Below are 10,080 nucleotides of genomic sequence, written 5' to 3'. Positions count from 1 at the left end.
GTTAGTAAGCATAACATACTCATATAGAGGATATATAGTATATGGTTGTCGCTCTCTTGTGGATATTCTCAATGGAATCTCGACTGGTGGTGGAGGTACTTATTCAGTTGGTTCAATATCATCAACTGTAGGAGTATCATCACTAGCATTCTTACCATAATCTTTTTGTTCATCTTCCCCATGATCATCATGAACTACAGGTGAAGGAATTGGACCCAAACTCTAAGGAATATAAAAAGAGGTTTTTGACTTCTCAACATTATCACCATCATCAAACAATTGATCTTCAAGAAACATAACATCTCTGCTTCTATTAATCTTCTTGTTCACTAGATCTCATAATCTATACTCAAACTCTTCATGATCATATCCCAAGAAAATACATGCTTTTCTCTTATTATCAAGCTTGGACTTCTCATCTTTGGGAATATGAATAAATGCTTTATACCCAAAGACTCTCAAGTGATTATAAGATATATCTTTTCCTTTCTAAACTCTCTTTGGAACATCACCTTTCAGAGGAACTGATGAAGAAAGATATATCAAGTCCATTGTAGTTCTCATAGCCTCCCCCTAAAATGACTTAGGTAACTTGGAGTAGGAAAGGATACACATAATCCTTTCTTCAATGGTTATGTTCATCATTTCTGCACACCGTTGGAGTTTTAGAAAGGACCCTTGTACTCGCCACCATTATCTGCTCGAATACACTTTTAGTTTTTTGCTAGTTTCTCTTTTAACAATGATACAAAATTTCTTTGAAAACATCGAGTACCTAGTCTTTAGATTTCAAAGCAAACGCCTAAACTTTTCTAGAATGGTCATCAATAAAAGTAACAAATAAAAAAGCACCTCCAAGAGTTCTAGTTTATATAGTACAAATATCAGTATGAACTAAATCAATAATATCTGATCTTCTAGATGATGGATATGTATGAAATGTAACTTTATGTGTTTTTCCAACTAAGCAATGATCACAAGTTTTAAGAGATGTACTTTGCAACTCTTATAAGAATTGCTTTCTAGCAATAGTTTGAAGTCCATTCTCACTGATATGACCAAGCCTCTTATGCTAAAGTTCTATACTTTCGCTATTCTGAATTGCATTAATCTCTCCTTTGTGTTGCTTAGCTTCCATGATATAAAAAGGGTTAAGCTTCTTTCCTCTTACCACAATTAGAGAACCTTTAGTGAGTTTCCATTTACTTTCACCAAAATAGTATGTAAATATCTCATCATCAAGTCTACTTGTAGATATCAAGTTAAGACGAATATCTAGAACATGTTTGACATCTTTAGTATCAATTTACTCCCAATACTGATCTCAAGCAAATATCTCTAATACCCACAATCTTAGATGTATCACTGTTTCTCATTTTAACATTACCAAAATCACCAGTAATATAAGATCTGAAGAAATCACCATAAGAAGTGACATGAAATGAAACACCAGAGTCAATTACCCAATTACTATCCTAAGCTGTAAGACTAACACAACCGTCATCACAAACAATAATGATATCACCTTTAGCAGCAAATGTATTGGTCTCTTTCTCATTTTTCTTCCTTTCATTCTGTTCTCACTTCTAAAATATTCACTCTTTCTTCGTGTGACCTAGCCCGTTATAGTGAAAACATTTGATATCTCTTCTAGATTTGGATTTTCCTCTATAACTATATAAATTTCTACTATGACTTCTTCCATGTCTTTCTTATTTTTCAGTAACAAATGCACCAAAAGAAGATTCTCTCTGTTTTTTTTTTCTTCTGGCATCTTCATTTAGCAAATTTTCTTTAACCATATCTATAGTTAAAGTTCCCTCTAGCATGGAGTTACAAATTGTCATCACATACGTTTCCCAACTTTCTAGTAAATAGTTGAGAAGTAATAATCCTTGCATCTCATCATCTATATTCATTTTTATAGCAACCAACTTATTTGCAAGACTCTGAAATATGTTTATGTGCTCAATAATGTTACCACAATCTTTATACTTTAAATTTACAAGTCTTTTGAGGAGAGAAATTCTATTTCCCACTACCTTTTTCGCAACGAGGTTTTCTAATATTTGCCAAACAATATCAGCTCTGGTTTCATCAGAAATATGCTTATTCAAATTTATATTCAAATCTATATTGAACTTCTCATTCTTCATCATCCATAGTAGAAGGTTTATCTTTAATTTTAATGGGCTTATATAAATCTTTGTAATAAAGTAAATCTTTCATCATACGCCTTCAAATGGAATAATTTGATGAGTTCAATTTAATCATAACATCTGACTCATCCATTTCAATTACAGTTTTTTATGCTCACAATTGGTATCAGAGCCCAGTTTTTGAAATCATGCATTAGATCTGTAAATTAATTTACGATGCATAATTACCTTTATCTTCCAAGAACTGCTAAGCAGTAATGGTCACCGTCGACCTCGCTGCAAATCTGCGGTTACGCCGAGTAGCGTACGCATTACAGAACTCGTCCCATATGCGGGCATTACAGAACTCGTCCCATATGCGGACATTACAGAACTCGTCCCATATGTGGACATCACAGTACCCCGTCCACGTGACGGCATCACAGAACTTCGTCCGTGCGACGGCATCACAGAACTCTGTCCGTGCGATGGCATCACAGAACTCTGTCCGTGCGACGGCATCACAGAACTTCGTCCGTGCGACGGCATCATATAACCGAACCCCGTCCGTGCGACGGCATCACAGAACCCCGGTCGCACACAGCCAGAATCCGTCCATGCGACGGTCGGCCGCACGCAGGCAGACAGCCCAGGAGGCGGCCATGCGTGAGTAGGCCGTGCACAGGCGGCGGCCGCGTGCTGGCAGCAGCCAACTGCGGGCAGGAACCGCCGCAGCGGTAGTGGCCGCGCATGAGCAGTATGCCCCGCGGCGGCAGCGCCGTGGCGGCAGTGGCCGTGCGCAGGCTAGATCTATCGCTGGCAGCCGCGCACAGGCGGTAGCCCGCAGCCGCGTACAGGCGGCAGCCGCGCACAGGCGGCAACCCGCAGCCGCATACAGGCGGCCAGGCCGCAGGCAGCAGCGGCAGCGCCGCTCGCGCAGGCGGCAGCGACGACGATGGCAGATTAGGGTTTTGGCATATTTACGTTTTTACCATTGAGGCTAGGGTTTTGAAAATTACAGTTTTACGCTTTGCAAATATCGTAATTACAGTTTATGTTCTATCAACATATTTACGATTTTGCCCTCGAGTCTAATTTCTGCCAAATTACAGTTCTGCCATTCACATATTTTCGATTTATATCTTATCAAATATTTCCGTTTTTTTTATCATTATGAAATTGAGAAATTTAGGTTAAATTCTCAATTATAAAATTGATAAATATCATTTATTATAATTATGATTAATTTTAATCATGATTATAATTTTTGATTGGATTTAATTTTGATTAAAAAAAAACTATAAATTATGGTTTATTTTATGGTTTTCTCATATGAATTATTCATTATATATGTGGTAAATAAAATTAAAATCCAATTATTGTTTTTGGAATTTTTTATTTATTTATTCACATGTATATGCTTGAAATTATCATATGAGTTTTATTAATGTTCAATAATTATTATGGTTATTTATTATTGAACTGTTTTGTATTAATATTCAATAATTATTATGGTTATTTTATTATTGAATTGTTTTGCATAATGTTCAATAATTATTATTGTTATTTTTATTATTGAACTGTTTTGCATTATTGTTCAATAATTATTATGGTTATTTATTATTGAACTGTTTTGCATTAAATTTCAATAATTATTATTGTTATTTATTATTGAATTGCTTTGCATTAATGTTCAGTAATTGTTATGGTTATTTATTATTGAACTGCTTTACATAAATGTTCAATAATTATTATTGTTATTTTTATTATTGAACTGCTTAGCAAAATTAAAGAAATATTGATGAATATTATTTGTAATTTATTTCCTTAAGTTTTATCTGACTAGTAGCTGCCAAAGTGGCCTAGGATGATAGACTTTTGTGATATGAATTACAATAAAAGTTTTATCATTTATAGGACATTTTATTTTATATCATGGCATTAGTCTTGTAGCCACCAAAGTGACATGGACTAATGACTTATAAAATAATATTAAAGAATTAGTTCTAAATGATATTAAAGAAATAATATTCATAATGGCACATATAATTATGAGATTTAGATAATCCCAAAGGAGAATCTAATTCAAATAATTATGTGATTGGGTAGGATGATACTATTTTAGATATCTTTGCAGTTTAGGGTTGTATACCCAAAGGTAACAATACCTATTCCTCAAGGATGGTATCAGTCCTCCAAAAATATTCTTGAGTGAACACTAGATATATCAATATTTCACCCAAAGGTGTAATATAGATTATATCAATAGTTCATCAATTTTTGACAAACTCAAAGCATTAATGTTGTTATATATCTTTTTGCAGTGGTACTTCCGCATATACATTCATATGCTTCAAGTGTCCCTGTACTTTCTGGATCAAATTATTCAGAATGGTTAGAGCATATGCAATTCACACTGGGTGTATTAGATCTTGATCTAGCATTACTTGTTGAAAAGCCTGCAGACTTGACTGATGAAAGTATTGCAGAACAAGTTAATGAAATGAAGGCTTGGGAAAGATCTGATAGGCTTAGTTTAATGTTCATAAGAATGACAATTGCAAATAACATAAAGACTTCATTACCGATTGCAACTAGCGCAAAGGAATATTTAAAGGTTATTGAAGACAGATTTAAATCTGCTGATAAGTCATTGGCTGGCACATTGATGAAAGAACTGACTACGGCTCAGTATGATGGTACTCGAGGAATTCAGGATCATATCCTCAATATGGCTGACAAAGCTGCAAAACTTAAAACATTAGGCATGAATGTTGATGAATCCTTCCTTGTGCAATTTATTCTCAATTCTCTTCCTTCTCAATTTGGCCCATTCAAGATTCATTACAATACAAATAAGGATAAGTGGGACTTGAATGAGTTGACTAGCATGTGTGTTCAAAAAGAATTGAGATTAAGACAGGAAAATTCATATAATGTCATGACGACTACTCAAGGAGGTGGTAATAAGAAAAGAAAGTTAAAGCATCATCCATCAAAGAGATTTGCTAAGTCTGGAAATGTTAAACAGACTAATGAAAAGAAAGTCTTTATGTAAAGTGCTTCTTTTGTGGCAAGAAAGGACATGTGAAGAAGGATTGCATTAAACGCAAGACTTGGTTCGAAAAGAAAGGTATTAACTCGACCTTTGTATGTTTCGAATCAAACATTACAGAAGTTCCTTCTAACACTTGGTGGATTGATTCCGGTGCTTCAACTCATGTTACAAATAACATGCAGGGATTCCATTCAATTCAGAAACCAAAAGAACATGAAAGATTCATCATTATGGGAAATCGTCTTAAAGCGAAAGTGATATCAATGGGAACTTATCGTCTACGCTTAGAGACGGGTCACTTGATGGATCTTGTTGACACATGTTATGTCCCTACAATTTCTAGAAATTTGATTTCTCTTTCTAGAATTGATGAGTTGGGATATTGTATTTCTTTTGGTAGTGGCAAACTCAGCATATTTTATGATTCAATAAAAGTTGGTTCTGGAATTCTGTGTGATGGTTTGTACAGAATTAATTTGGATCTTGAGTTTGCAAAGACACTAATGACCCTGCAATCAAATGTTTGATTGAAACGTAGTTTCAATAATGAAAGATCTTCTATATTGTGGCATAGACGATTGGGGCATATCTCCAAGGAAAGAATTGAAAGATTAGTGAAGGATAATATTTTGGAACATTTAGACTTCACTGATTTTGATATTTGTATAGATTGCATTAAGGGAAAGCAAACTAAACAAATAAAGAAAAATGCCACAAGAAGTAAAGAACTCCTTGAGATTATTCATACTGATATCTGCGGACCACTCCATATTCCTTGTTTTAGTGGAGAAAAATATTTCATCACATTTATAGATGATCTGTCTAGATATGGCAAAGTTTATCTAATACATGAAAAGTCTCAAGCCGTTGATACTCTTGAAGTATACATAAATGAAGTTGAGAGACAATTAGATAGAAAAGTTAAAATTGTCAGATCTAACAGAGGTGGTGAATTTTATGGCAGATATGATGGATCTAGTCAGAATATTGGTCCTTTTGCTAGATTCCTAGAACAACGGGGTATTTGTGCTCAATATGCATTACCAGGTGTGCCACAGCAGAACGGTGTTGCTGAAAGGCGAAATCGTACTCTGATGGATATGGTTAGGAGCATGATGAGTTATTCCTCTGTACCTGAGTCGATGTGGGGTGAAGCTCTTAGGACAGCTATGTACATCTTGAACAGGGTTCCTAGCAAGTCAGTTTCATCGACTCCATTTGAGTTATGGATTGGTAGGAAGCCCAGTCTGAGACATTTACATATTTGGGGATGTCCTGCAGAGATAAGAGTATTCAATCCACATGAAAAGAAATTGGAGCCAAGAACTATTTCAGGATATTTTATTGGTTATCCAGAAAAATCCAAGGGATACAGATTTTATTGCCCTAATCATAGTATGAGAATAGTAGAATCTGGTAATACAAAATTCCTAGAAAATGGCGAAATCAGTGGGAGTGAAAAATCTCGAAGGGTTAATTTTGATATTGAGGAGATTCAGGTTAATTCTCCCATATCATCTCCTGTCCGAGAGATTGTTGTTCCTCAAATCAATGAGAGTATTGATGAGGGTGAACAACAAAATAACATCCAAGAACTCTCACATGATGTTGATGTCGCCGCTGATGATCTTGTAGAACAATCACAATTGGCAGATTTGAGAAGATCTCAAAGGAAAAGGAAACATGCCATTTCTGATGATTATGTTGTATATCTACAAGAATCAGATTATGATATAGGAATAAAAAGAGACCCCTTATCGTTTTCACAAGCCATAGAAAGTAACGATTCTGAAAAATGGTATGATGCAATGAAAGAAGAGTTAAAATCAATGGTACAGAATGATGTCTGGGATCTCGTTGAATTGCCCAATGATTGTAAAAGAGTCGGTTGTAAATGGGTCTTTAAGACAAAACGCGACTCAACGGGCAATATCGAACGATATAAAGCCAGACTTGTGGCCAAAGGTTTTTCTCAGAAGGAAGGCATCGATTATAATGAGACTTTTTCTCCTGTTTCTAAAAAGGACTCATTGAGAATCGTTATGGCATTAGTAGCTCATTATGATCTTGAGTTGCATTAGATGGATATGAAAACAGCATTTCTGAATGGGGATCTGGATGAGGAAATCTATATGGAACAACCTGAAGGATTCATAGAAAAGGGAAAAGAAAGTTGGGCTTGTAAACTTAAGAAATCCATTTATGGCCTTAAACAAGCTTCCAGACAATGGTATATAAAGTTTCATAATACCATTACTTCCTTCGGATTTAAGGAAAATACTGTTGATCAGTGTATATACCTGAAGGTAAGTGGGAGCAAGTTTATTATATTGGTCTTATATGTGGATGATATTTTACTTGCCAATAGTGATCTTGGTTTATTGCACGAAACCAAGATATTTCTCAACAAGAACTTTAAGATGGTTGATATGAATGAGGCATCCTACGTCATTGGCATTGAGATATTCAGGGATAGATCTCAAGGATTATTAGGATTGTCTCAGAAAGGATATATTGATCGTATCTTGGAGAGATTTAATATGCAGCTTTGCTCAACCAATGATGTACCTATTACTAAAGGTGAAAAATTCAGTCAAAACTAGTGCCCAAGAAATGACTTAGAAAAGAATCAAATGAAAAATATTCCTTATGGATGCGCAGTTGGAAGTCTATTATATGCTCAAACATGTACAAGACCAGATATCAGTTTTGCAGTTGCAATGCTGGGAAGATATCAAAGCAACCCAGGAATGGAACATTGGAAAGCTGCAAAGAAAGTAATGAGATATCTACAAGGGACAAAAGATTATATGCTCACATACAGGAGATCTGATCAGCTTGAAGTAACTGGATATTCAGATGCTGATTTTGCAAATTGCCTCGACAGCAGGAAGTCCACTTCAGGATTTGTATTTATGTTAGCTGGTGGGGCAATTTCTTGGAAAAGTGCAAAGCAATCGCTTATTGCATCATCAACAATGGAAGCTGAATTTGTGGCATGCTTTGAGGCCACAAATCAAGCTTTATGGCTGCGAAATTTTATCTCAGGACTTGGTGTGGTCGACTCAATTGCCAAGCCGCTGAAGATATTTTGTGATAACACCGCAGCAGTTTTCTTCTCTAAGAATGGCAAGTACTCTAGTGGTTCCAAGCACATTGAGATAAAGTACTTGGTGGTTAGAGAAAGAGTCCAGAAACAGCAAGTGTCAATTGAGAACTTGAGCACCACTATGATGATTGCTGATCCATTGACAAAAGCCTTACAGTGCAAAATATTCAAAGAACATGTTCTTAGAATGGGGCTTGTGAGCAAGTCATAAAGGATATGGTGATGCATATTTATGTGGATGCTATTATTGATATTTATTTAATTAAAGTTATCTGTTTCTGCTATCCTGTTTACATTTATGTTTATGCATATTATGGTTGAATGTAATAACAGGATTGTCTTGACAAGACAAATTACATGGGTCATTATGGACTATGTTAGGAAAGACTAACAATGTTGTGGTACATAGAAGGGAGTATGACATTGATGAAATACAACCGCTATGACTCGCATTGATAGTTGGACTTAATATAGTATTATTGTGATTATTGGACTTATTGGCTTATTTTAAAACATGGCCATGTATAAAATGTTTTTTCAAAATTTTTTGGAATCCAATTAGGTAAAATTGTTTTCAAACAAATTTTGTTTTGTTTGTTTTGATTTTGTATCTCTTTTATATCTTATCAATTAATGGGCCAAGTGGGAGAATGTTAGAATATGTGGCCCGAATAAGATAGAATAACTAATTGGGTTCCGTTGCGATATTTTAGCCAATATAGACTAGTCCACTACGGAACGATTCCTCGGAGATATTCTTGATGGGAGGAAATCTTCTGAGATCTCGACCCTCTGCTCTAACGGACAGGATCTCTAGTGGTTGAGGGTGTGTTAGTGTGTTAGAGCGTCATAACGTTGACACGTATGAATTTAGTTATTCTCCTCGACTCTCTCCCCAAAACCCTCTCCCCAAATCCATCAATCTGTGTGATCCTGTGAAAGGATAGGAAGAGAGGAGAAAGGGTCTACTCTTCGCACTCCCTGCACTCCCTGCAGATTCCGCAGTGCGATCGGATTAAAGACGGAGCCTGCAACAATCTTGGATCACGGTGCTGAGCAGATCAAACAAGATCTCTGAACGGATGGCATCAAAAGTACGCATCGTATAATTAGATCTATGTATTGAATTTCAATCCTGGCATATAGGTTAATTCCGCATAATTGATTTAGCATAATTATAGTTTTTTATGCTCACAATATTAATTAATGATTTAATTAAATCTGTTTCAACAATTCGAATAACAAAATATGATTGTGCGAAGGGTGGGTTCCTTTTTGTTTTCAATATTTTGTTGAAAATTAATGCTTATTTGTGCCTAATTTAAGTGTTAAAGAACTTCAAAACAATCGACAAATATAGCAAAACAATGCATCGATTTATAAAATCTTTGGTTTAGATTATGTTTGTGAGTAGTTAGTTGGGACTCTTTTTTTTTTTGTAAAAAGAAGAAATTTAGTGCGTATGTTTGTGAGTGGTTGAGACTTTTTTTTATCCAAAAAGAAAATTTTTAATTCACTAAGCAACAAAAAAAAAACCAATGCTTAAGGAATTAACACATATATTTTCTTTGCAAAAATCATGAAAAATTTTATATCTGAAAAAAAAAAGGAAAAAAAGTGAGAATGTCTTGCACGAGATTATAAACATGCCATGCCATGGAGGTTCACAATCACGACGCAACAAATGCAGCACGTATTCAGCATATGTCTTGTTCCTTGCAGATTAGCAGCCCTTCACGGTTAGTAGCTACATCATTGTAGTAGCTACCTTTGCC

This window comes from Musa acuminata, chromosome BXJ3-9 (assembly GCF_036884655.1).
Source record: "Musa acuminata AAA Group cultivar baxijiao chromosome BXJ3-9, Cavendish_Baxijiao_AAA, whole genome shotgun sequence".
In the NCBI taxonomy this organism is placed as follows: domain Eukaryota; kingdom Viridiplantae; phylum Streptophyta; class Magnoliopsida; order Zingiberales; family Musaceae; genus Musa; species Musa acuminata.
Note: the sequence above shows the minus strand (reverse complement) of the source record.